Genomic DNA, 27,993 nt, shown 5'->3' with positions numbered 1-27,993 from the left:
AGAGTTCCCTGAGAAAAGCTAATACGGATGGATCCACTCCGAGGTTTGCCATGATCTCCCACAACTTGGCATGCTGGACGCAGTCGAAGGCCGCGGTAAGGTCTACGTAAACCAGATAGATTTTACCTCCTTTCGCGCTAGTATATTTTCCGGCCAAGAGGGTCAGGTTTAGCGCCTGTTCCACCGTCCCGAGCCCCTTCTGGAAGCCATATTGCAGGTCTGTGATGATACTGTTTTCCTGGGCCCAAGATTGTAATCGGTCCAGGAGTAATCGACCTGCAATCTTGCCTGTGGAATCCAGAAGGGAGATCGGCCGGTAGCACGCGGGGTCGTTACGATCCCCTTTCTTAAATATTGGTAGGAGGGTGGAAGTAGACCATGATGGAAAAAGTCCAATTTCGGTGACTGCTGTCATTACCCGGGTAATTATTAGTGACCAGTAGTCACTGTTGTATAAGAACATGTCCATAGGTACCCCATCAGGGCCCGGAGCCTTGCCAGTTTTAGACGCAGTGATGGCCTTTCTGACCTCGTTAACAGTGAAACGTAGGTTGATTGGGCGGAATTTGTTCTCTACTTGTGGTTGGTCTTCTGTTTGAGAGAGGGCGGTTTGTGACCCGAAAATTTTTATGAAATGGTGGACCCAGTCACTTTCGGTTATTGCCACGTCTAGATGATGAGGATCTGCGGTATTGTCTAGAAGAGGCGATCTGATGGTCTGCCAGAATGTGGTGCTGTCTTTTCTTAATGCACTCTCGTGAAGTTGAGACCAAAGGTCTTGCTTTATCTGGCGCCTTCGCGTTTTCCGGGCGGTATTATACTCTTTCCTCAGGGTTGAGATTTTTTGGGCGTCTCTGGGGTTCTGTTGGAGGGCTTCTTTGAGTGACGTAAGGGCCTTTCTGCAGTCAGAATCAAACCATCTCTTTGTTGGAGGATTGGCTTTATTTGCAGTGTGTTTAAATAGCTCATCCCTTATTGCTCCTTGGATTTTATGGAAGGAGCTGACAATTAGTTCTGGGGAGGCCTCTGCAGACAGACAGTCCCTTATCCATGATTGCGTTTTTTCAAGAAGCCTTTGTGAGGTGACTTCGGGGTCTATCTTTGACCATTTTATGGCATACCCGTTCTTCTTTTTTAATGCTAGTGATTGCTGATCGAGAGGGCTGATTTTTGTTTCGGAGAGGCCCGTTTTTTCCATAACAAGATCCACACTCAGGGGATAGTGGTCACTAATCGGGCTGGACCCTACTTTATAATTTTTTAGTGAACCTTTGCAGGTATTTGATGCTAAAATAAAGTCAATAGTTGACATACAGCCACGCCCGTGAAAAGTGGGTTGAAATTCCTGGACCGGGTCGACTAGTTCATTGGCAAAGTCTAGGTCCAAGGTGAAGAGAGTTTCGTTAAGCTTGTTTCCACTCAGAGTGTGTACAAAGTGTGGGATGGGGTCTCCGGATTCGGTCTGTAGACCGCAGATGCCACTTTCATGTTTTGGACATATTGTTTGGTTGAAATCGCCTCCCCAGATATAATTTATTGTCGAGTTTGAGTTCCCATTTTGTAGTGAGGATATGTGAACTACCATTTCATCTAGATAGGTACAACATTCCTGGGGGCCTGTGTTATTATAGTAATTTATGATTACAAGTAAGTTCCTTGACGCTGCCGTCTGATGAGTAAGTTGGATGATTTGATACGTGGGTGTTTCCTTTATTAATTTTGCTGTTAATGGTAGGGTGTTAGAGAGATAGATTAGGAGCCCGCCTTTTGGTCTTCCCATTGTGCTTGGCGTTGCTTTCGTAAAAAATGACTTATAGCCTGCAAGATGGAGTGGGGATGTGCGCCAGGTCTCTTGTAAGCACAAGATTTGGTGGCTCCTTACTGTGCTCAGCCATAGAGGGCATGATATTTTTTCCGTTAGTCCTGCAACATTCCAGTAGGCTATGCCTATGCTCGTAGCCTCTTTTTGTTCCGTGATAGCAGATACTGTCCTCACATTAGTGTGGATTTCAATAGTTGTGTCAGAGTCGATGTTTGATCTTTGGCTGGTATCTGCTCCAACTAAATGAGAACTGATCAAGAGATTGCTTGAAACAGTCGATAATGCTTTTGGTGTGCAGGGCGACTCTGGTGATGGTATAGGATGCTTGTCGGCAGCAGAATGGTTTGCGGACTTTGCGTTGCGTTGGTTAGGTTTGACCATGAAAGGTCAATCGACCATGTCAAGGCACTCAAAACGGTTATTGGTCTGAAAGCCCTGCCATCCTTCATAGGCATGATAGGGTCTGTCCTGCCAATAAGGTATTTGGCGTTCGACATATCTACCTCTCGGTCCTCCCCTGTCTAGGTAGTCACGTGAGTACTCCCTCTGGTTCCGCGGTGTTTGACACCAAGGATCCTGGATTCGTGGGTCCTTGAAATGATCATTAGGATAATGGTGCCATTCCCATGGTGGAAGGTTGTGGTGTTGTTTCACTGGGGGATAAAAGAAGGAAAGGTGGCAGGCATCTATTCCCCCTTTTTTTTCAAGTTGGGGCCATGCACAAATATGATCTACGGTTGCGGGATCTTTACATGTAACGATGATACAATCACCGCGAGTTGTTTTCTTTGTTTTGCCTATCCAGGCTACCCTTCGGGCTGCAGTAATCCCTCCCGAGAGATGGGATTCAAGGGGTCTGTTTATGCTAAGCCACTGCATGGCCTTGTTTTTAAGTGACCATGCAGTTTCAGAGGTGCCATCTGTTAACTCGGGTACTCCTGTTAGGACTATTGTGAAGGGAGTAGCTTCCGGGGGCAAATGAACGGGACGCCTAGCTGTGGGAGGTTTTTTCGGCGTGGTTTTATGTGTGGGTGTATTCTTGAATGTATTGTTAGGTGTTTTTTGAGAAAGCGATGGGTTCGATGGCTGAGTAACAGGCTTTTCTACGTTCGTTCTGCTGTGATCTGGTTTAGCTGTTGAACCTGGTGTACCTATCATGGCCTTGCCTGCGATTACTGCTTGCTGTGGTTTGGGATGGGGTAGTTTCTCCTGCTGGGGAGGGGGTGTATTTACAGTTGATTTAGGTATAGTGGACGGTTGTTTTGTAATCTTTTGTACTGGAAGTGTTGTGTTAGAATGATTAACTGCTTTCTGTACGTGTGATTGATTCTGTTTTTGTTTTAATGGTGGGTGTGAAGTGTTACGTTGACCCCTTACATCGATCCGAGTATTCGTATCTAGAAGGGTAGCTGAGATTATTGTTAATTGGGCTTCAAGATTCCTAATGCTTAGTTGAATAGGCTTTAAATACTGATATAATAAGTCCTTAGTTGTAGTGAGTACTTGTGAGGTGATTCTGCAGGTCTTACATTGCTCCGGCATATTATCGTTTGAAATTGCTTTGTGGGGAAGAATTGAATCAGAGATGTGTAGTATGCTGTTAGAAGTTACCGAGTTGGAATGGGTTGATTTAGGTTCCTGGCAGGAGAAGCTGTGGGTTACTTCATTGATTGGTGAACGAATTTTTGGAGTTGCCCCACCTCTCTGGCATTGCTGGGAAGAGTTACCTATGAGTTGGATGTCTCCTTCAATTTGGCAACCAGCAAGGTCGGGAGTTGCTTCCAGGTCATCCGTTGTTATTGAAGGATCCGAGTCGGAGTGCGTGACCGACAGGTCAACTACCGATGGGACTGTGTTTAAGTCTGAGACGGAAAGAGACACGGGAAGAGAGCAGTTTTGGGTGTTTAAATTGATTGGGGAGGCGGCATTTGCTATTGCGCCTAATGATGAGCGCTTAGCGTTTGCACTTATTAGATCCAATGAAACTCTCTTCTCCATTAGAGCTATGCTTTGATTAATTGTGTCATTTACCCGTGATATGAATAAGTCAATAGGGCCAGTTACTCGTGCAACCTCCTCAGCATGTTTTGATTTGGAATTGGAGGCACTTCGGGTTTTAGGCGGCATGGTTGTTTGTTGCTGGGTCGTTGATTAAAGAGAATAGGCCCGGTCCGGTCTCTACCGGGCACTAACGGGCAACAACGGGCCCGCCCTTGGCCCGGGCTTCGCCCCGGGCTGCGTCCCGCGCGCGTCCCGCGTAGCGGGTGCCGCGAGGTGTTGTAGCGGTCTGCTGGGGGCGGGGCACTGGGAGGGGGCGCGGCTCTCGCAGGAAGAGGACCAGCTGGGGATGGTGAATGCTGGTCCTCGCAGTCCTGGGGCCGGCGCCTCGACCTCCTCTGCGGCCTCGCGTTCACTCGCTCAGCAGGGCTCTGCCAGGAAAGGCTGTGCTACTCCTGTAGCTGGATACCGATGGCGGGAGCAGAAAAACAAGAGTCTCAAAACGGTGGGTCTTCCACGAGCTAAAGAGTAAGCATATACCGTGGCTGGTACATGTCAAGACTCTCTTTTATCAAATTGGCCTTCCCCAACTGTGGGACACACCGGAAGACAGCTGTATGAGGATGCAAAGGACTGTACTGGTGGCAGCTGTAAAATCGCACAATCTTGAATTGTTACATTGTTCTACCTCCCTGGGCAGACTGTCAACTGAGTTCCTTACAATAAAAGTCGAATACAGGACGGAGGTGTTTCTGGACTTGGTGCAGCCTCCACTAGCAAGAAAACTGTACATCCAATTGAGGCACGGCTCTTTACCGGTAGGGGCACTGACATCCAGATGGGCAAAAACGACAAATGCCAACTGCCCTGCCTGTAATTATGCCAGTAAAGACATTGTACATATTCTTTTCTTTTGTCCAGCATATAGTGAAATTCGAAAATGCTGGATTATCCCATTATGCAAAACTCTTGGTTTCCGACACTGTGTACACGCTTGTAGAGTGCTAACTTATGACACTGCCCCTCCCATTGTTTTTGCTGTCTCCCGGTTTCTATTAGGCATGTGGCGGAGAAGAACCAGTTTTATCTACAAGAAATAATGGATTGTTGCTTCTATCCTCTACTATTCCTTTGATAACCAAAGTTTAATAACTTTTTAATTCTAATGTATTTATGTTTTATTATTGTGCTTGTATATATTTTATTGCACTTTTATGGTCTCTGACCGAAATAAAGTTATCAAAGAAGAAAGGCTTCGAAATAAAGGGATGTAAGCTTTGTCGTGGTGTGTGGCAATTTACTTTCCTTGTCTTGGGAAAGTGGTTGGTGGATATTCAACGGCATGGTTCAGCCGTAAGCGACGCACCGCCACAAGAGCGCCATAGCCTGCCCGAAACTGAACCGCCTTTGGAGAATGCGCAAGCAATAGGACAGGCAGGTGCCGCCAAAGACTGCCTTTGGTATTGGTTCCAGGGAAACCTCGAAATGGGTTTTCTGAGACACGACGAACTTTACATCAGGAAATTGGCATGAAAAATAACCCACTGGAGGGTAAAAACAATCGTATAAAATTAGGAACTGCATGGACCATAAAACCTAGCGACGGAGTGCAACGCCCACTGGACAATTAATAAATAAAGAAGTGAATGCAGTTCCGTCTCATGCCTAATGTGATATCAGTGGCGCAACCCTTTGATAAAGTTCAAGGAAAACTAACGAAACATGTTAGGACTGCCGACTGCTTCGAAATAAAGGGATGTAAGCTTTGTCGTGGTGTGCGGCAATTTACTTTCCTTGTCTTGGGAAAGTGGTTGGTGGATATTCAACGGTGTGGTTCAGCCGTAAGCGACGCACCGCCACAAGAGCGCCATAGCCTGCCCGAAACTGAACCGCCTTTGGAGAATGCGCAAGCAATAGGACAGGCAGGTGCCGCCAAAGACTGCCTTTGGTATTGGTTCCAGGGAAACCTCGAAAATGGGTTTTCTGAGACACGACGAACTTTACATCAGGAAATTGGCATGAAAAATAACCCACTGGAGGGTAAAAACAATCGTATAAAATTAGGAACTGCATGGACCATAAAACCTAGCGACGGAGTGTAACGCTCACTGGACAATTGATAAATAAAGAAGTGAATGCAGTTCCGTCTCATGCCTAATGTGATGTCAGCGGCGCAACCCTTTGATAAAGTTCAAGGAAAACGAACGAAACATGTTAGGACTGCCGACTGCTTCGAAATAAAGGGATGTAAGCTTTGTCGTGGTGTGCGGCTATTTACTTTCCTTGTCTTGGGAAAGCGGTTGGTGGATATATATATATATATATCAATCACTCATCGTGGTTTAGAACCTGAACTGTGTATGTGCCATATGTGTGTGCGCCTTGTACCAGCACAGTTGTAAAATCGCTGTTTGACTTCCAACACACAGTGTGGGCATTTTGAACTACTCTGTGTTTGATTTGAAAAAGAAAAGGTTGGGCATGTATTTTGATGGTTCCGTTGTACACCTTGTACTGAGCTTGAGTTTCAGATTCCATGTATGTTTCATTGGCCGTCTTCATCTGTCTGGGAAGGTGTAAAGTCCTGCATATCTTTACTGCACTTTGTTTTTTCTGGAAAGGACAGCACCTGTTGGCGGCCCCACCAGTATGACACCATGTTATCCAAAGGCAGTGTTTTGTAGCTTTGCACATTCAGTAGTTTCAGGTCGATACCTAAGCATGCTGTCAGCCTCAAGATGTCTAGGTCTACATTTAAATATACTGCCTGTCAAAGAGATGCAATTTAAACTCAACAAAGAGTTGGTTGTGGTAGAGGGCTGATGCCAAACAGAGCACTTAACTCAAGATTGCAAATTAGCCTCGTTGGTTCCTTGACTAAAGACAGCATTTGTCCCATCATTGCATCCTTGGCTCAAGAATGGGGAGACGTGCCATCATTCAATCTTTGAATCTAGATTGAGGAGTATTCCCACTGTCACATCCCTAAAATCGGTTTGAGAATTATTCCCATGTCAGATCCGAGACTCAAGACTGAGGGTTAGTCCCACAGTCAAGTCCCTGATCCAAGATTGAGGATGTGGACTATTGTCACAACCATAAATCAAGATTGAGGATTAGTATGGATTGTCACATTCTTGGCTGAAGATTGAAGGTTAGTCCCCAAAGTTAGATTCTTGAATCAAGACAGAGGACTGGTCGCACAGTAGAATGTTTGCAGAAATGTTACCGATTGGGAGACTAAATCCGGGACGCCACTGTGTGAGGTTGGGGAAACATCGCCTTGTCGGTCTGCAGAAATGTTGAGAAAGTACTAGAGGAACGTAAATTCTTTTTGACGGGCATGGTGTTTTCTTTTTTAAAAACCTATAATTTGACAAATTAAATTAAAAGCGTACCTTTATTACCTCCTAGGCTTGTCGGGGGCAAATGAAAGCAAATATTAGGGTGCCCCCCATGAAGAGATCCTGGTGTATCTGCTATAGCTGCTCAGCATCTGATCAAGGCTCTTAGGGGGACCTCTGAGAGGTTGGAAGGAAACAGGACTGTGAAGAGAAAGAATCGGTATCACAGAAATGGGATTGACTGTGCATAATCAGGGCATCGTCAGTGTGTTCCTCTTTGTGTTGGTTATTTTCTCTTGAGGACAAAACCAGAAGTATAACAGACAATGACCATATACCACAGAAAGGCAACCTCAATGCACTAGTACAATAATCCATATTTAACAGGGACCCATGAAATACTGAAATATTTCATACGCCCCTTAGCATTATTAGTTGTATCTTCATAATGACCGCCACAGACACTTACCACTGCCAGGGCCTCTGGTATAGTGTGTGTAACCAATGGCAAAATGCTGCAATAGGGTTATCTAAATCATGCAGACGGAAATGGCAAATTATGCAGTAATAATGCAGCACATTCTCTGGCAACATTTTTATCCCCTTGAGCCGGAAACAATGTTTTTGTTAAATCTGGAAATTATGAGGAAGAAAATGTGAAAGTGAGGTAAATCCAAAATTGTGCAGTGAATGGGCCAGCTGCAGAATCGCAATTCCATTGGCCCTGACCATTTGTGCATTCTTTGTAATAAGTGTCTGCATCTCACTCTCCCAACAGGGCCTTTAAGTCTGCATGTTTACCCAACCTTCTCACACTGTGCCAACATACTTGCATTACACTCTGTTCCTGAAGGCCTTTAAGGGCAGGTGTCTTGTGGGCCACATTCCATCTGGTGCATTTTCATTCATCTGCAACCCAACCTCGTCACCCATGCATTTACAACTGCATGCCAGATTCCTGGTCCATACAGGTATGGTAGTATCCCACCCTCCTATATAATGCATTAACATCCGCATCCCATCCTCCTACCGCTGCGGTTGTGTGCATCCTACCCAGTGTCTTGATGACAAAACCACAGCCTCTCACGCAGTGGCTGGTGTCGACATCCCTGCCACCTGAACAGGGTTCGAGTCAGGGTACCACGCAGGTGGACGGCGTCCCCCCACTTATTTTACCGGGAGCTCGATAACTGGAGCAAATGGAGCCACACATTCACTCTTTGGCCTCTCTGGGGCGAGATCGGAGGCCATTCAGAAGGCTGCTCACGTGCTGCCTTCTCTGGTGCAATCGCATCTAAGGGGTGAGGGAGGGGAAACAATGAGTCTGATGGTGCAAGCTACCTTTCGTGACGTCACTTCCTGTTGTGACGTCAGCGTCCCCCCACTTCTGTTTTTACGACTTGTGCCATGCACCTGAACCATACGTTTCCTACCCCCGCACCCTTAGGTCTGCTTCTCGCCGGGCATACCCGTACCTAAATGTCAACGCTCTACCATCCCACATCAGCTCCTTCATAGGCTCATAAATGAGGTTCCGCTTATTAATCCCCTCAAAGTTCCTTTTGACACAATTATCACTTTACTTTGCAAGTATACGTCTTAAATGTGCAAGTCTCAAACATTGATTTTTCAATCCTGTACAATAATGATGGGAAACGATACTGTTGAGGACAGCCCCTGGAGCCTGTCGTGGCCATGGGGGGAATGTGTTTCCAGCTAATTCTGAATTCCAGGTGTCACATGAGCAGTTGCACGCACCGTGTGCACTGGACACATGAATGGTGTGTGCGTGCAGGGTGGTTGAGCTCTGTAGTGAACTGCACTTGTCACATGTATAGATCCGTCACTCCTGAAGCATAAGTATGGGGGGCACCCGTCGCCTACTGTGTGATGGGCCCGCAGATCCTGTGTGCACTGGCGTAACGAAAAGTGAGGGGGCCTCCCTGCACGGTACTTAGGGGGGCCCCTTCCGGTCTCAATCAGGAGCTCTCCCGGCCAGAGTTTAGTGCCGAGGGGGCCCATTGGAGCTAGGGGCCCCCCTGCACCGCGTGGGCTGCAGGGGCCTGTATTACGCCCCTGCCTGTGTGTGAGGCACGACTGCAGAATGAATTTGTTGCACATTTAATTTTCACATAAGGTTCACTTTAACGGCGGTCAGCTTCTGCTGTCATGCAGTCCCTCGGTTGCAATGCGTGTTGCTTCCGCCGTGTGCGTTCCAGGCTCCCCGTGTGTAGTAATGCAGCCTCCAGGCTGCAGCCAGGCTTGCCGTTCGGACCCGTCCCGCCTCCAGATCTATCAAGGGTGAAAGCACCTGTATTTTGTCACGCTGCTTCCTGTGCTCGCGCCCACGTGTCGCCTGTCACAGGAGGGCGCGCGGCCACCGAGGTGCGGCAGGTGTGTCTTCGAGGCTATTTATAGCTGATTGGCTCGCACCGGTGCCGCCGCCCACGGGTCGTGACTCTGGTACCTGGGACTTCCTCGAGTGCCTCAAGCCTTATGTGGAGGGTTCTTGGAGGAGGCGAGCCTGACGCCCCCGGCTCGGCTCTTCCTCAGGAGTCTGCGGTCCTAGTCAGACGCCTCTGGCTCGGCTCTCAGTCTGCGGCCCTCTGACGCCCCGGCTCGGCTCGGCTCTCACTCTGTCTGCTGCCCTCTGACGCACCTGGCTCGGCTCACCGTCAGGAGTCTGCAGCCCTCTGAAGCTCCCGGCTCGGCTCTCAGTCAGGAGTCTGCGGCCCTCTGACGCCCCTGGCTCGGCTCTCAGTCAGGAGTCTGCGGCCCTCTGACGCCCCTGGCTCGGCTCTCAGTCAGGAGTCTGCGGCCCTCTGACGCCCCCGGCTCGGCTCTCAGTCAGGAGTCTGCGGCCCTCTGACGCCCCCGGCTCGGCTCGGCCCGGCCCTCTGACGCCCCCGGCTCGGCTCAGCTCGGCCCGGCCCTCTGATGCCACCGGCTCTCCGGCAGGAGCCTGCTTCCAGGTGAGTGTGCTGCGTCTTTAGAGGCACTCCACTGTAGCACTGGGGAGCTGCCCACCTGTGGTAGCAGTGAAGCGTGTCGCCTGTAGCAGTGCTGGAACTGGGGAGCAGCTCGCCTGTACCAGCACTGAATTTACTCACCTGGGGTAGCACTGAGGAGCTGTTCACATGTGAAGGCACTGGAGCTGATCCCTTGAGGAAGCACTGAAGCTACTCACCGATGAAAGCACTCGAGCCTTTCACCAGTGAAAGCACTCGAGCTGTTCACCTGTGAAAGCACTGGAGCACCTCACCTGTGAAAGCACTGGAGCGACTCACCTGTGAAAGCAGTCGAGCCTTTCACCTGTGAAAGCACTGGAGCCTTTCACCTGTGAAAGCACTGGAGCACCTCACCTGTGAAAGCACTGGAGCTACTCACCTGTGAAAGCACTGGAGCGACTCACCTCTGGAAGCACTGGAGCTACTCAGCTGTGAAAGCACTGGAGCTGCTCACCTACGGAAGCACTGGAGCTGTTGACCTGTGAAAGCACTCGAGCCTTTCACCTGTGAAAGCACTGGAGCGACTCACCTGTGAAAACAGTCGAGCCTTTCACCAGTGAAAGGACTGGAACTGGTCACCTGTGTAAGCACTGGAGCCTTTCACCTGTGAAAGCACTGGAGCACCTCACCTGTGAAAGCACTGGAGCTACTCACCTGTGAAAGCACTGGAGCTACTCACCTGTGAAAGCACTGGAGCTACTCACCTGTGAAAGCACTGGAGCGACTCACCTGTGAAAGCAGTCGAGCCTTTCATCTGTGAAAGCACTGGAGCTGTTCACCTGTGTAAGCACTGGAGCCTTTCACCTGTGAAAGCACTGGAGCGACTCACCTCTGGAAGCACTGGAGCTGCCCGCCTTGGTAGCACTGGAGCTCCCACCTTCTTAGCACTGGAGCTGTCCACCTTCTTAGCACTGGAGCTGCCCACCTTCTTAGCACTGGAGCTGCCCACCTTTTTAGCACTAGAGCTGCCCACCTTGGTAGCACTGGAGCTACCCACCTTGGTAGCACTGGAGCTACCCACCTTGGTAGCACTGGAGCTACCCACCTTGGTAGCACTGGAGCTACCCACCTTGGCAGTACTGGAGCTACCCACCTTGGCAGTACTGGAGCTACCCGCCTTGGCAGTACTGGAGCTGCCCGCCTTGGTAGCACTGGAGCTGCCCGCCTTGGTAGCACTGGAGCTGCCCGCCATGGTAGCACTGGAGCTGCCCGCCTTGGTAGCACTGGAGCTGCCCGCCTTGGTAGCACTGGAGCTGCCCGCCTTGGTACCACTGGAGCTGCCCGCCTTGGTACCACTGGAGCTGCCCGCCTTGGTTGCACTGGAACTGCCCACCTTCTTAACTCTGGAACTGCCCACCTTCGTAGCACTGGAGCTTGCCCACCTTCTTAGCTCTGGAACTGCCCACCTTCTTAGCTCTGGAACTGCCCACCTTCTTAGCTCTGGAACTGCCCACCTTCTTAGCTCTGGAACTGCCCACCTTCTTAGCTCTGGAACTGCCCACCTTCTTAGCACTGGCGCTGCCCACCTTCTTAGCACTGGCGCTGCCCACCTATGGCAACATGGGAGCGGCCCACCTTGGTAGCACTGGAGCTGCTCACCTATGGCAACAGAGGAGCTGCCCACCTTGGGAGCACTGGAACTGCCCACCTTCTTAACTCTGGAGCTGCCCACCTATGGCAACACGGGAGCTGCCCACCTTGGGAGCACTGGAGCTGCCTACCTTGGTAGCACTGGCGCTGCTCACCTATGGCAGCACTGGGGAGCTGCTCGAGGTGGAAGCACTGAAGCAACTCCCCTGTGGTACTACTGGAGCAACAACCCTTGGTAGCCTGTGGAAACTCACCTGTCCTAGGAATGGAACAGCTCAGCTGTAGCAAGACTGAAGAGCAGCTCACCTGTTGTGAGACCGAAGCAGCTTACCTGGGGCAGCACTGGAGCAGATTATCTGTGGTGACACTGGGGAGCAGCTCACTTTTTGGAAGCACTAGAGATACTCACCTGTGCTGGCACTGGGGAGCTGCTCAGACTAGAAATACTTAGGCTCATAGGCGGATACTACTCTCCCATCCCAATCATATTAAAGATTAGTGCACGGCGAGCCATAGCTAACACTCAAAATCGGCCTTGAAAAAGCCTCAGGCATGCGTGCCAGAAGAGGTGAAACATATTTGCTGTCCAGAGTTTTAAAAAGATTATGCACCTAAAAAATGAATGGTTATGTTATGTTAACATCATTTGCTATAGCACTCGACTCACCCTGGGGCATCTCTGCGCTGCATCGGATCCTAACAGGAGGTGCTTATCATATGGATTCAGAATAGGTATGCTTTTAGTGATTTCCTAAATTTACAGTATGTGGAGGTGGATCGCAGGTTCAGTGGACATTTGTTCCAGTACCTTGGAGCAAGATATGAGAAGGCTATGCCCCCTATGCCTGTTTGGCGGATACGAGGGACACACAGTAAGGTTTTGTCGCTGGATCTGAGAGTGCGACTCGTGCATAGGCCCTTAACTTTTTTTGAAAATACAACGGACCTTTGCCTTTTAAGGCATTATAGGTGAGGAAACTGATCTTTAAATCTGATTTTTTTTTTCAGTGGGAGCCAGTGCAACTACTTCAGCAGGGGAGCTGGGGGATTCCAGAAGGGCAGTTCAGAATAAGCCCAGCTGCTGTGTTCTGGACCACCTGGAGTTTGGAGAGCAGTGATTCACTAGCTTCTGCTAGGAGAGCATTTCCCTAATCCAGTCTACTTATCACCATGGCCTGGACCAGTGTTCTACGAACTGTCATGGGGAGGAAGGGAAAGATTTTGCGCAGTAGGTGCAGATTGTAGTAGCAAGCGCTTGTGGTTGCCGCGATCTGAACTTTCATCGTAAGCACTTGATTCAGTTTTATTCCGAAATTCTTTACAGTTAGTTGGGGTACCGGAATAGCACCCAGTTTGTGTGGCCACCATTCATCCGACCAGTTGGCAGGGGTTTTTCCCAGCAGCATGATCTCTGGATTCAGCTGGAGACAGAGCTCAGTCATCCAATTGGAAATTGCTAGCATTCCTGATGCAAACCGTTTTTTTTGCTATTGCCAGGTCTTGGCCTGGAGTAAACATTAGCTAGGTATCACCAGCATATGATGTAATCTAAAAGCCAAAATGCTCTGCAATCTTCGTTAACGGGGCCATATAGATATTAAACAAGGCGGGCTCAAGTATGAGCCCTTGTCCAAGCTCATTTTACAAGAAGAGTACGAGCCCTGGATGACTGTTTGCTGTCTGTCTGTTAGGAAATGCTGAAGCCACTTTAGTGCAACACCCTGAACACTGATTTCCTGCAGCCTTTTCATGAGCCTTTTCATGAGAGATGGTATCAGAGGCTGCAGAGAGATCTAATAATACCAATATAACTGGTATTCCTGCATCTACCCCCAGTCTCAGAGTGTCGGTCACGGCCAAAAGCGCCATCTCTGTACTCTACCCAGGGCAAAAGCCCGATTGTGAGGGATCATGAATGTAGTTGGACTCAAGTTAGGATCCCAACTGCTTGTTTATTAATCTTTCAAGCTGTTTGTCCAGAAGAGGTAACAGAGATATTGGGTGGTAATTGCCAAGAGATTGTTGATCTATCGTAGATTTTTTTAGTATAGGCCGAACACATGCTGCCTTCCATTCTATTGGCATATTGCCTGTTTTTATTGATCAATTGAAGATCTCTTGGATCATTGGGGCGCAGCAGGTAGCCAGAAGAGATATTATTTATGGTGGACGAAGATCCCTGGGGGACCCTGACTTGGCTGCAGCCAGAGAGCTGTGTATTTCGTCTGGAGTAAGGGGCTGGAACCTGTCTAGTGTACATGGGGGTTCTTTTTTCTGCTCTTCGTTAGAACTGGTGGTCACTGTGTTTTGCAAAGGGGCAGTAGGGAATTTTGAGTAAATTAAGGTAATTTTCTCCTGGAGGAAATTAGCCAGAGAATTACAGAGGTCCTGTGATTCCGCTGGAGATTGGCTACGTGCTTGTGGAGAAATGAAATCCTGAACTATCCTGAAAAGCACTTTTGGGGATTTGTCAGCTCGTTCGATTTGATTAATAAATAAATGGTTTTTGTTTCAAATCTTGAAGCAAATGTTCTCACATTCTTTAACATAAAAAAACATTCACATAATATGCATGAACATTCTGATGCTATCTGATGGGTGTCCAGCATTCAAAATGTACTCGTTGTTGGCCGGCGGCGCAGCAGGCCCATACTCCTCCTGAGTGCACATCTCCATTCACCCTACCTCTAGCTGGCACTTACAATACTGCAGAGGATAGCGTGCTGGCAGGGTGGAGCCGCCCTATAATAACCTGACTTTGTCAAACGTGCTTTTCATATGAGAATATTTCCCCCTACACTTGTGTCAATACTGCTGACCACCGAGTACTCCTGCCTCGATAATGCAGCTCTGGGCTCTGCAGTATTTGGTTGCAGCGTTTATGTCGCTCAATATTTCTGCAGCTGCACGTGCTACGTGGTCAGAGTGTAAACCGGAGCAGCACCACACCTATCTGCTGTAGTCTTCCCTCGAGAGGCGAGGCAGAAGGGAGACTCCGGCCACCGTGGCACGCTCAAGCAGAGGCCTCATCAGAGCAGACAGAGTGAAGCATCCTTGATACCTGCTCTGGGAGAGGAGGGCTCCGCCGGGCCCCAGCAGCTCAGCCTCTGTCTCTCGCTCCGAGCGGTGTTTGAATCCTGACCGAGTCGAGTTGGCCTCAGGTGACCGCTGAAGTGGAGCAGCAGGTCTTCCTGGTGAGTTTGGCCCTTCCTTTATACATTTGAGGGCTGTTCTGTTCTCGAGCAGGCGGGGGCGGTGGGGCATGCAAGTGGACATCCTCCGTGCCCTCCCATCCTGTGTGGTCTCCGTCGGGCAGCCGAGGGGCACCTGGCACCCTTTAACGGCAGGTTCAGAAACGAAACGGAAAGTGCAGTGCTGAGTGTTTTCCTGTAAATAGTGCGTTTTTCTCGACAGTGTGTTTTTGAATCAGCCACGTGCCTACGTCGCTAGTGATTGCTTCATACGTGGGGGTTTTTTAACGTAAAAAAGGGCAGTGTTTAAACACAGTTAATCGGATGCGAGGCTTTTAAAAACCAATATTTGACATTGCAAATGCCACCGGGGGCTCTCGGCTCATCTCCGAGGCTTCCCCCCCCGACTGAGACGCCCCATTCCCCCCGCCTCAATCGCGCGCGACCCCCCCCCCCCCCCCCCCCGGCAGTGTGTCATTCTTTCTGTCTGTTCACTTTGGGTTGAGCGATTGCGTGTCAGTGAGCGCTGGGATGAGGCTAGCACTGTGAAACAAAAATGCACAAGACATGTTTAGACAACCGAGATTCATCTGATGGGTACATTTCACTGCAGAATCATCGCCCCCAGGCTTGTCCCCCCATGCTTCAGGCGGTCTGGAAAGCTTTCTTCCCACCAGCATGCAAGGTGATGCTATTATAGGAATCAAAATTAGCAATTCAGACATGGTGTGTAGAACGGCTGAGTCAGCGGACCATAATTCCCTTCCCTGGAGACACACCAGGTTGGTGTGAACTATGACCGTATTTATTTACAAATCACAAATGCCAAACATTGATCGAATGCCTGCCGCCAATCATGCCTCAGACCAACCTCCTCTGACATAGTGTAGATAAAGGTACTTTTATTTGATTTGTTAAAATCATAAAAGGGTGGAACATTCCACCATGAAATAAACCGCATCATAAAGGGTGATAAATGCCACCATGAGGTGAGCACCAGTACACAAATGTACGTAATAAAAGAATAGGAACAATAAAACAGTATAAAAAGGGAAGAATGGCCCTCCCGTAGCACCTATGAACGGCTATACTAGCAAAATACTTTGACTTCACTACTTTTTAGGTATAATGAAAACATTGGTATGCTCTCTTTTCGCTAGAAGTGCTTGTGCTAAACGGAAGAGGAAAGGAGGGTAAACGTGCAAAACATTCCTCTTTACAATTCACTTGCTGTATACAAATTTACCATTCAAGCAATACCAGAAAAGGCAGACAGTTCATACCAAAGGCGTTATGCACCCTGGAAGAGGCATTTTGGAAATTATCTTCTTAGTTAAATCTTTTTCTGGCCCCTCTGGCCACTCATGCAACCCATCGCCAAGTATCGTCCAACGCTGGGGTCACCCTTAGTCTGCTGTAGGGCATGTAAGCCACTGGTGTGCATGCCCTCCCCTCCTACTGAATTGGTCATCACTGAGAAGAAACTCCTTGTTAACCAGATAAAGACATTGGTGCCATCTTTAAGGTGTGGACCCTATCTGCTGCAAAGGGTTGTCCAGGGCACGGCTTGCCAAGCCTTGCTGTGCATTGCCACGAAAGATGTGTTTGATAGCTTGACAGTTCAGTCAGTCTTAAGAACACTGATTGTGAACACTGAATTGTGTGATTGTTCTTTGCTTGCTAAGACCATTCCATTTTCAGTCTTTAAAGGAAAGTCCACTGTCCTGAGATCTACTGGATCACAGAATGAATGGGAGAAAATCCATGAGAAATACTTTTCAGCAAACCCTTACCTCGCTTCCACCAGACATACGTCCCATCATTGGGCTGGGGTAAATTTCACTGCACGAGGATCAGAAGACCGTGCAGTTGTGATAGTTTAATACCTCTGGTTTGTCCCTCCGCACTGCAGACAATGGAGGCAACGCCTCTCACCAGAAGCTCTGCCCCTCGGCAATGAAACTGTGCTGAAAGTGCGGGAACAATGACCCGTCTTAAGTCGTCCAAGGCCATGCGATCCCTAAGGGCTGTTGAGGTGCAAAGCTTGACCGTGGGATCATCATAGTAATTCTGAATGGCCATTTCAAAAATGGGATATTGAACTGTAAAGATGGCAATTTCAAGCCTGCCAACTCACATGACGCCACCATGTGTCACAGTATCTTCACACGGTCACCCGGTGAAGTGCCGATAACACGCGGGGCACTAGGAAACCCTGTGCACCAACTGAGTTTCCAAGTCAGCTGTGGAGGCTCTACAGTGATAATCTGCAGTGTACATGATTTCAAAAAAATATCCAGAGACAAAGGAGTTGGGGTTTTTGGGAAGGATGGGAGTGGTTGTCTTTCCAGTGGGTCACAAAGCCCCGCCCCTTTCCATGGGGCCACTGCTCGTACCCTCCGTGTCCCTGTATAGGTCTTCAGGCCCTGGCTGACTTTAGGCCCTGTGCCTTCTTGCACACAGTGAAAATCTGCTCTGGGTGGGCAGGTATGCAGATTAGAATTCTTCTTTAACTGCCACCGAAGTGTGCTGTGAAGCAGAGGGTTTTATAACTTAAAATTGTGGGTATATCTGTATGCATGTTTTCTGGGACTAGTTGGATGCCAGGAACTGTTTTAATTAAGGCCTTCAATGGAAAACTCCTCTCTGTTGCTGCATTGAAGGTCTGTTTTGCATGAAGTATGTTTACAAAATGTATTTAAAAAGGACCAGAACTCTCTCTAACTCGAGGGCCTTCTGAAGAAAACGCTGCTCTCTGTGGAAATTTGAGAGATAGATGGCTTCATCTTCTCCGATTTCATGGGAACCCGCCAGAAGCTGTGATGACCATTCTCTTTTGACTTGCAAACCGAAAGTACTTCTTTTCGGCAGTAAAGTTAAGGCTGTATTGCAGGGCCGGAGAAGCGACTGATTCTCCAAATGCGAGGCAGAGGCTTGTTTTTCTGGGCTCTCAGTCCTGTCGAGCTGACTGAATAAATAAACTCTGGCTCGCTCTCCTGCAGGCCCGGGGGTGTTTCCTAGAAGCCAGGAGGGGGACATGATCAAACTCGAACAAACACGCAGGACAATCTCGCCTCTGTTCGCGTGCACTACAATACTAGGAAATGCCCCCGATGGAGCCATTGCATCCGTTTCAGCGGCAGCGATGCGCTGGGCCTGCCCTCGCTGTCCCTCCTCCACCCTGGTGTAAGCCTCGAGTGCCGCTTCTGAGAGTCTAGCAGCAGGGCACAGATGTGTCCAGGCTGAGGGCAGTTCTTTCCGCACCTCGGGCGCTGGTGTGCCATTGCCTGTCGCAAGAGGGTTACACGTTTGCAGAAATAGAACACCTTGCTGCGGTGAGTCTCTCTTTCATTTCTATCTTCCAGGGATTGTTATGCTGTGATTGCGGTCGATAATGTTTTGTGACTTAAGGATGGCTTTAAATGCTGCTGTGAGGATTGCTTTGGGAGTGTACATGTGTACTACAATAAAACTACTTATGGTCTATCGCATGTGTACTCGCAAACATTTTCCCAGGGGTGGAAATATTTGGTATATGTGGCCGATGGCCGCATTGAAACCAGCATGGTGTCAGTTGAGGGGGCAGGTGTAGGTAAGGTGGGTGTAGGGGAGGTGAAACATTCATCTAGTGGTTGAATTGCACTATGTGAAACCAGAACATTTGGATCAATCCTGGCTTCCCCACCTGATCAAACTGTGTGATCCTAGGCAATGGTTTTATTTCATTTTCTCTCTTTTTACTTCATTATGACATATAAGAGGACCTCCAAATACAAGACTTCGGGATTTGCGCTGTACAAAACTTGTGTTTAATTTAATAACCTATAATGTTGTTTCTGTATAATAGCAACGCAGGCTGCACAAAGGATGCACATAACAACTGACTTGCCTCGTAGTTCTCTACTGTCATTGTTGTCAGGGTGGGTGGAAGCGTGAATGTTTTAAATTCATGTTTGAAAACTATCACTTTAAAAAAAATACTTCTCAATGAACTGATATAACCTTATGTACTAAGATGAAATGGCATAGCAAGGTAAAGAAATACACTTTTTGAATTTACTGATCATAATTTGCTGCAAGATTCAACTAACATTAAAAGAAATGATTGCCTATTTACTTAACGTATTTTAAGGTTAGTGGAGTTGAGTAAACAGCATCCCATTGCTTCTTTGAACCAGGGAGCCGCATATAAAGGTCTGGAGGGCCTCATGTGGCCCCGGGGCCGTACTTTGAGATCTTTAATCTTTACAGGCTTCCACTCTTTGAGGTTATTCTTGATAAAAACAGCTGTGCATTGAAGTGTTATCGCAGCTTCCAACCCCACTGCCAGGGCTCCCGCTCTGTTTACACCCCAGTGTTTGTCCCTTTATAGAGGGATTAGAGCACAGTTAAGTATGGTTTTTGGACAAACAATAGTGGCGTAAACACAGCTGTGTTTTTAGTACTACCCATGCATGCAGCTAGTTCAATGCCGGACTAATTTCAAAGCACGTGGGCCCTTGAGGTACAAGTTTCTGCATGTTTGTGTATCACTCTTGGCATAACGAATGGCATCAGCAGTACAGCAAGGGTCATCCATGAGAGCGACCCCTCTGTCCCAAAACAAGGACCCCACAAAGCTCTGTATGCGGCCGCTTTGACCAGTTGTGTTGGTTTGCCCTGGGTGGTTTGGCACGAGTCCCTTTGAGTGCTGATTATACTAGTAGGATACGTCAATATTCAACAGTGTAAGACTTCCTAGAACTCTTCCGAAAGGGGTCTGTTTTTGTCGAAACCTGTGTGCTGCAGTTATGCACTTGAGGCTTGGCCTTATAAATCAGTGGACGAAAGTGAAGGCCTTGAACTGGAAGGGTGGTAACATTCCACTTGAGGTGTTAGTCTGTATTTTTGTCCACTGCACTCGATGTTATGCCTTATGCGCTGAAGTGTACTGTTGGTAATCCTTAGTTAATAGCCACTACCCCGCGAAAACCTGTCCCATGGTGGTTTTGAAAGCAGAACGAGGCTGTAAACACAGCTGGAGAAAAAGACAATTTTATTTTTCTGATTGCGTTTCTTGATATTTTTTTTTCTAGTTATGTGCAGTGTGAACAAGGTTCATTTGGGGTCAGAACGTTTTTCTTAGCAGGTTTATAGCAGATATAGTAGCAAAGGCAAATAGACAAATTGAAGTTATTTCAAGGTAACAATATCGTTAAAAAAAAAAAAAAGATGCAAAAAAAATGTAATTGAAGGAGGAACATAGGAGTGTTCCCAGAGAAATGGTATAGCACATAAATATAAATTGTATGTATATTATAAAAAGAATAAATGAAACAAACCTCACTTTTTAAAATAAAGGCGAAAGTAACTTATTGCTCCATCTTAAGGAAGGTAGAGATAGCAAATTTCTGATTTCTCATCTTAATAGCTTGATATGGTTGAATGAAGGTACAATTTTTTTCTCTCGTGAACTTCCGTAATTCTTGTGAATACTGTATTTGCTACTCCACTTCGCAGAGTTTTCTGCGGTGGCTATTTACGTTAAAATATTGACTTAAGTTCTTTTGAGAAAAAATAAAAGCTTCCTACCATCCTTCCTGTTTTAAAATCACACGGAAAACTGTTTTTTAAGTTAACTCATGAGAACATGGCACATACGTTTCCAGCACCAATTGGAATTCTCAAAAAAATATTGGCAGTTTGTAGGGGATTTTTTTTAACTCTGGAATTAGGTGCAGGCCAGGAGTCAGGATCTACGCAAGACTATGGGGAGGATGGATGGATGGTGTTAGTCCCTCGTTTTGTGTGCCTCTGACAAGAGGCGCTCAGCCCAGAGAGAACAAATGTTGGAAAGCTCGTTCCTTCTTTTGTTTCGGTGAACCGATGGAAGTTCTGCCGAGGCCCAAGCAGTTGCTTAGCCAGTCTCTGCGATGAGCTTATACCCCAAATCTGCCTCCGAGCTGCCGACGTCAGAGGCCAGACCCGAGAGTCTAATGAGGCTGAAGGATAAAGCCGCCTTGTATGAGAACTGAAGGTCAAAGTTAACCTTCAGTTCGCTGCTTTCAGTTCCAATAACTTTAATTGCTAGCTCCGAGGAGGACTATTGTGCTGTGGTATGCCGGGCTTCTGTGGAGCTGAGGCTGCACAACTGCTCACGACTCACTCTATCCAGCGCTCGCGTACCGAAAGGCTTCATGGCGCTATCTGACCACGGACACTGAGCACAGATGGCCTGGAAGAAAAACCGTGGAGAGGAAATGCGCTCCATACGGCGGCAGCTTGGACACCAAATGCTGACCAGTTCACGCTGTGCTGGGTCATTTCTCTCACAGGACCGTGGCTTTCATGGACTCCAAATTTAATCACTAATTTAAATGGTAACGAAATATGTCCTGTACATTACAGCAAGAGGAGGAAAAATGGTCATGAAGTGGCGCTAGCGTATCGACCTGAAATTGTAACCTGGATCGGGCATGTCCGGCCGAAGGCAGATGAGCCGCGGGTTCCTGGACTGCTGCTCGGAGCGAGGGTGAGGCGCGGTCTCGTCTTTCCTTCCCTGTCCTATGGTCCCATGGGTGGGAATCAACAGTGCAATGAGCAATGAAGTTAGAACGGAAGCTTTTGACCAGGAAGCAGCAGCCTGGATCCTGTACAGCTCTAGATGCACTGTTCGTTAAGGTTTCATAAGTTTAATGGATCATGTTTTGTGTGTTTAAGTATCACTATGAATTTGTGACTTTACGTTGTATAATTAAAGCTCTCTGATGTATCAAAGTCATGGACGAGACTTTTGTTAAGGAAATTTGTGTTTTTGCACTAACATTTTTAGAATAAAGCAAAACAAATCTCCAGTTTAACACCACAACTTAAATCTTCTGAAATTGCCCAAATATTTTGAGCTAACTTCTCCCTCCCAGAATGCAAGACTCTTGAGCTCACATGTGATGTCACAGATGACCTCACCATTGGCACCGCCCAAGATACATCAGCAAAACTGTAACAGCATTGTCAGTTTACAGAAATCCTGCATCGGATCCATACATAATAAACACTTGTGTCATTGAAGTGAAACATATTGCAAAATGCAATTTTATCTGGGAGAATGCACGCATCACATTCATTCACATGTAAATGGTCACACAACGGGTATATTGTCTGTAGCTTCATTTATTTGTAACCCCAGTGTTGTCATGCACAGTGTCTGACGTCGTGTGTGTGGTCAGGGTGGGTGCACGGGGGCGCTAGGGAGCGAAAAAAGAAAACGTAGCTAGCTGAAGAATTACAGTAGTTTTTAGGTTTGGCTGGACCTATTTATATGCCAAAGCTTAATGCTAGTAATACGAGCTGTGCTCTGCGAAGTGAAAGTGTTATTGTGGGCTTTGTGGTCAGTTGGATGAAAGGTTTTTGCCTCTCGTCCTTATTTTCTATATGTATCCGCTGGTTTACTGGTATGACCCTAGTAGAAAGCAAGGTCTGCTTGAGAGCTTGCCAATGAACTTGCCTTATCATGGTAGCAAGGAATTCATTTCAAAGCGCCCTCACATCACTTGTCGCATTTTAAACACGCATTCACAAAGCCAGTAGGCCTGGCCTTCACCTGCTGGTCTGCTAGATTTTTCTTTTATTTCTTATTGTAAACATGCGAGAACAAGGTAACATTGTTTTTTTAACGTTTAGGTGATGGCACATTCATCAATTCAGCTGTTTAATGATGATTTCAAACAAGCCTTTCAGTTGAACCATGCATTTTATTATCATTATTTGTGACGTAGATGAGAACAAATCACAATCTGAACCACAGACTCAAGTCGCTGGCAGCATTTTATCAAAAGCATTTTTAAAAAGAGTGCAGGCAAAACAAACAAGCAGTATTTAAAGTTATATACAAAAAACGAAGCACCCTGTCAACCAACTTTTCAGTGGAAGAGAAAGGAATCATTTGTAGGCGCATTTGAACAATGTACTTTGTGCAGTCACTCAAAGTGAAGGGAGAGGGTGGGTGGAGTGGGCTGGCCCTCTGCCCCGTGCTGTGGTGGGCAGCAGCAAAGTGTGAATCACAATTGATCAGACAAGTGAAGGATGCCCACCGACCAAAAGTCCCTTAATTATGTATAATGTGTATGTCTTTTCTTTGGGAAAACAATAGTTGGGTGCACCAGCGAAAGCATTCTCAAAAGCCAGACCTAAAAAGTACTGCTTTGGATGCATTTTGTACAGAGGAATATTAACGCTGGCTGATATTGCACGTGCACATTCAAAGAAGCTGAAGCCAGTAAAACTGTTGTCTGGCATGTCTTTGTTTGGCAGAAACACTTCATGCTGTCTCACTGGGCAGATTGGTCAATTTTCTTCTAAGCTTCCTCTATCAGTCTCTTTTAAAGATGTATTTAACACCATTTGAAGCAGCTCTTTTTCTTACTAAAGGGCCACACATGAGGCATACATTGTAGCCTCGCTATCAATAGTGCAGCAGGTGCAGTGGCACCGTGGCTCCGAGGGACCCAGCGCGCCCCAGCCATTGGTGTATTTTACTACAAAACCGGGGAATGGAGGCCCATTTTCCTTGCTTGCACTAATGCGCTTGGCACCCTGTGCGACGCCAGTGGCCATGGGCGCTTCAAGTGAAAGACGTGGCGCTACATATTGTTATTCCCTTGTCGGAGGGCGCGTTTTCTGCCACCATCAAAATGGCGCACTGGGTTAATTGTTCGCTGCTGACATCTGTGGTGACGTGCACCTCGTCCCTTTGGATTCCGGAAATCCAACTCTCAGCCCGTACCCTTCCGAGGTTATTGCATTCAGTGAAGTATCTTTTTTAGTATTGTAACACCTATTCTGCACAGCTCTTAGAAAGGGCAAACCTATGGCCACAAGCGCTATTTAGAACCAAGTTGCCGTTAAACACTCTACACATCCACATAATTCGTTCCTTTTTAAGTTACTTGTGCCTGATGTAGTATTTGTATTCATGAACAGAATATGAGGACAAGTTCCATTACTTGTAAAACAAAGGTCACAGGTGTGCACGGATGTTTGTCTTTTGTTCAACCTGCATCAGATAATTTGAGCAAGTTGATAGCGTGCGGTAGCGTTCTTAAGCCTGAGGTACAAAAAAGCTGCCATTCGAAGATTAATAAACTATGATAATTGGTATTATGCCTGCAGAAGTTTGTTCATTACTTACTAGCATTTTCTTTTTAAATGACAATCATTACAATAATGACACATTTTGAAAAGAGTCGTCTAGATATGACTTAAATACTCGCTGTTGACGTCTTCTGTGACTTGCCGGCCACCATTTGAAATTCCTGAGAGGATTACTCTGTCTGTCAGAGGTCTAACAGTGTACTTGTGTTATGCGCTCATAAACGCCTACCCTACGCCTGGAACCGGAGGGAATAAAAGCAAGCGTGGCACGAACCACACTACTGTACTTAAATGGACTGACTTACAAACAGCACAGCAGTGCTGACAATGACTTCGCGTGACAAGCTTGTATATTGCAAATTGAATATGATCCTTGACACGTAGCATGTGACGGCAGATGAAGGTTGCAAGCTACATCTAGGCTGATCGTTCCCGTCCTTTACAGAGCATGGACCATACTGGGTGTCAAGATTTACCTTTGCATGCTCAATACTGATGTGCTCAGGTGAAATAATATAGGCACTATTTAATGTAAATACAACCCCTTTAAACAGGTAAGTAAAGGACATAATTAGCAAACAATAGGATATCTACTGCCCTGAAATGATCAACATATCGTTTTCATATAATAATAAATGACATCCAAAATAGAGCACATGATAGGTACTGTTTGAGTTTGAAATATCATTTATTTTTGATATTTTTAGAAAATTATTTTATCCATTAAATTTTTTTCTTTCTTATATCATAACATTTTCAAAACATATAAATTTTACATAAACAGAAAGAGAACACAAAAAACAATTACATAACGTAATTTTGGTCGATGTGTTTACAGATGTAGGCAATATGTTGTTAAACCACACAACGCGCGTTTCGGCCTGTAGCCTTCATCAGGTGACCGTCCTCATACAATACAACCCCTTTAATCCAGTCTGCTAATTTCCTTATTGTTCATGACACGTGGGCCCTACATAGTCCCACGATTTTCCCTTGCCTTTTCAATATTACTGTAACGAGGTTTCATCATGAAATCCTTTTTTACACTAATTCACATGTTTCTACCTATTCTGCAGTACAGTCTTTACTGCCCATTTGCTCAGTAATCCTTGGTAACTGCTGAAGTACGCCTCCCATCTCTTCGGAAACTTGCTTAGATCCCTGAATCATCCCTTAGTGATCCTCAAGGCATGCTCAGAGCTGTCACTAATCCCTTAGTGATCCTTGGGACATGCTCAGATCTGTCACTAATCCCTTAGTGATCCTCAGGGCATGCTCAGATCCATCACCCATCCAGTAGTAATCCTCAGGGCATGCTCAGATCTGTCACTAATCCCTTAGTGATCCTTGGGACATGCTCAGATTAGTCACTAATCCCTTAGTGATCCCCAGGGCATGCTCAGATCCATCACCCATCCTGTAGTGATCCTTGTGACATGCTCAGATCTGTCACTAATCCCTTAGTGATCCTTGGGACATGCTCAGATCTGTCACTAATCCCTTAGTGATCCTCCGGGCATGATCAGATCCATCACCCATCCAGTAGTAATCCTCAGGGCATGCTCAGATCTGTCACTAATCCCTTAGTGATCCTTGGGACATGCTCAGATTAGTCACTAATCCCTTAGTGATCCCCAGGGCATGCTCAGATCCATCACCCATCCTGTAGTGATCCTTGTGACATGCTCAGATCTGTCACTAATCCCGTAGTGATCCTCCGGGCATGATCAGATCCATCACCCATCCAGTAGTAATCCTCAGGGCATGCTCAGATCTGTCACTAATCCCTTAGTGATCCTTGGGACATGCTCAGATTAGTCACTAATCCCTTAGTGATCCCCAGGGCATGCTCAGATCCATCACCCATCCTGTAGTGATCCTTGTGACATGCTCAGATCTGTCACTAATCCCGTAGTGATCCTCCGGGCATGCTCAGATCCATCACCCATCCCATAGTGATCCTTGTGACATGCTCAGATCCATCACCCATCCCGTAGTGATCCCCAGGGCATGCTCGGATCCATCACCCATCCCGTAGTGATCCTCGGGGCATGCTCAGATCCATCACCCATCCTATAGTGATCCTTGGGACATGCTCCGATCTGGCATGCATCCCGTAGTGATTCTTCGGACATGATCAGATCTGTCCCTTTTCCCTTAGTGATTCTCAGGGCATGCTTAGGTCTAGCACCCATCCCGTAGTGATCCTTGTGACATGCTCAGATTCATCATTCATCCTATAGTGATCCTTGGGACATGCTCAGATCTGGCACCCATCCCGTAGTGACCCTTGGGACAAATGCTCAGATCTGTCATTAATCCCATACTGATCTTCTGGATGAGCTCAGATCTATCACCCATCCTGTAGTGATCCTCTAGACATGCTCAGATCCATCACGGCCTGCTCAGATCCATCACGGCCTGCTCAGATCCATCACTCATCCATTAGTGAGCCTCAGGACAAGCTCTGAACCATCACTCATCCGTTAGTGAACCTCAGGACAAGCTCAGATCCATCACTCATCCCTTAGTGAGCCTCATGTTAAGCTCTGATCTGACACTCATCCCTTAGTGATTCTCAGAATAAGTACAGATATGTCACACATCATGCAGTGATATGCAGCACATGCTTAGATCCGTCACCCATCTTTTACAGAATCTCCGCTCATGCTCAGATCAGTCACTCATCATGTAGTGATCCTCAGGACCTGGTCAGATGTGTCACTCTTTCCTTAGTGATCCTCAGGACAAGCTCAGATCTGTCGCTCATCCCCTAATGTTCCTCATGGTATGCTCAGGCTTGCCACCCATCACTCAGTGATTCCCCGGGATGGGAGAGAGACCCTCAGCAGAGTAAGGACTTAGAAGGGTGACAGCTACAAGGACTGTCAAATGACGCTGCTCACCTGCCCCCTCCATACCTCCATTGAGGTTTTCCTCACAGTTACATTGTTTGTTAGGGTGTTGGTCTAAGTGTGCACGGATATCCGGTCGTGTGTTGCAAGTTCTGCATGGTCAATGTGTGCTTGGATATTTATCTCTGTGCATGCACTATAGAAACTTCATACATTAGCATTGGCATTGGAGCATAACCATAATGTCCCCCGTCTGATGTTTTGTAATTGTTTTCCTATGTTTTTTCCATAATTACTTTTTGTAGAATTAGGTTTTCCTAGCAGATTGTATCAGTTAGCTCTGAGTTTTGTGAGCTCACTTAAGACGCACCCTGCTGTTAACACAAAACGCCATGGGAGTATAATACAACCTGACATATTACAGTTGTAGAAAGCTTGTTAATTCTACATGGGATTTTTTTTAGGAGTCCAATGCAGTTTGCAAGCCGCTCTAATGACAATAACCTAAAAGATTGCTGGCTAAGTGGTTTGTAGTTGCCACTAGAAATCTAAGATGCTTCGATTGAATTAACCTAGCTATGTTCAGAAATGCTATTTTGGGGTGTGGTCTTTTAAGAAGCCACGGTCCTAGCAGAGATTGGTTGTGGAAATCAACCAGGAGCTGAGTGTTAACCAGTTGCTGTTCCTGCCATGACCTGCATGTGCCAGTCGAGGTGCCCCTTTCAAAACATCTTGGCTAATTAGGACATCATGTTTAATTTTCCATACCACTACAAACACATCCCCAAAGGGACAAGGGTCCTAGGGATCGTTTAACCTTTTCAATGCTCATGACGAGCTCAGCTCGTCCTGAGGCACGGCGCTCCAGTGCTCATGACGAGCTGAGCTCGTCATGAGCCGTGGAACGCTCACACATGGGGATAATTCCCCTGCTGTGCTGAGCGTTCCACGGGAACGGGTGTGGTCATGACAAACAAGCTGAGCACCGGAGCGCCGTGCCTCATGACGAGCTGAGCTCGTCATGAGCACCGGGGCACTATGCGTGCCCCCCCCCCA

The 27,993-nt window shown here is 47.1% G+C and overlaps 1 protein-coding gene across 10 annotated transcripts in view; it reads left to right on the top strand.

Annotated features, from left to right (window-relative positions):
- SH3BP2 (SH3 domain binding protein 2) overlaps positions 1 to 27,993 on the top strand; it is a 420,756-nt gene that overhangs the window by 287,757 nt on the left and 105,006 nt on the right. The window contains exon 1 of one of the 10 annotated variants that reach the window (XM_078678570.1): positions 18,162 to 18,288. The exons of the other annotated variants lie outside the window; for them this stretch is intronic. The gene's annotated coding sequence lies outside the window, so the exon portion shown is untranslated. Of the gene's footprint in view, positions 1 to 18,161; positions 18,289 to 27,993 lie in introns of those variants that run through there. 10 annotated transcript variants of the gene reach the window in all.

This window comes from Lissotriton helveticus, chromosome 2_2, assembly GCF_964261635.1.
Source record: "Lissotriton helveticus chromosome 2_2, aLisHel1.1, whole genome shotgun sequence".
NCBI classification, from domain to species: domain Eukaryota; kingdom Metazoa; phylum Chordata; class Amphibia; order Caudata; family Salamandridae; genus Lissotriton; species Lissotriton helveticus.
The sequence above is the reverse complement of the archived record's forward strand: the minus strand, read 5'-3'. Positions and strand labels throughout refer to the sequence as shown.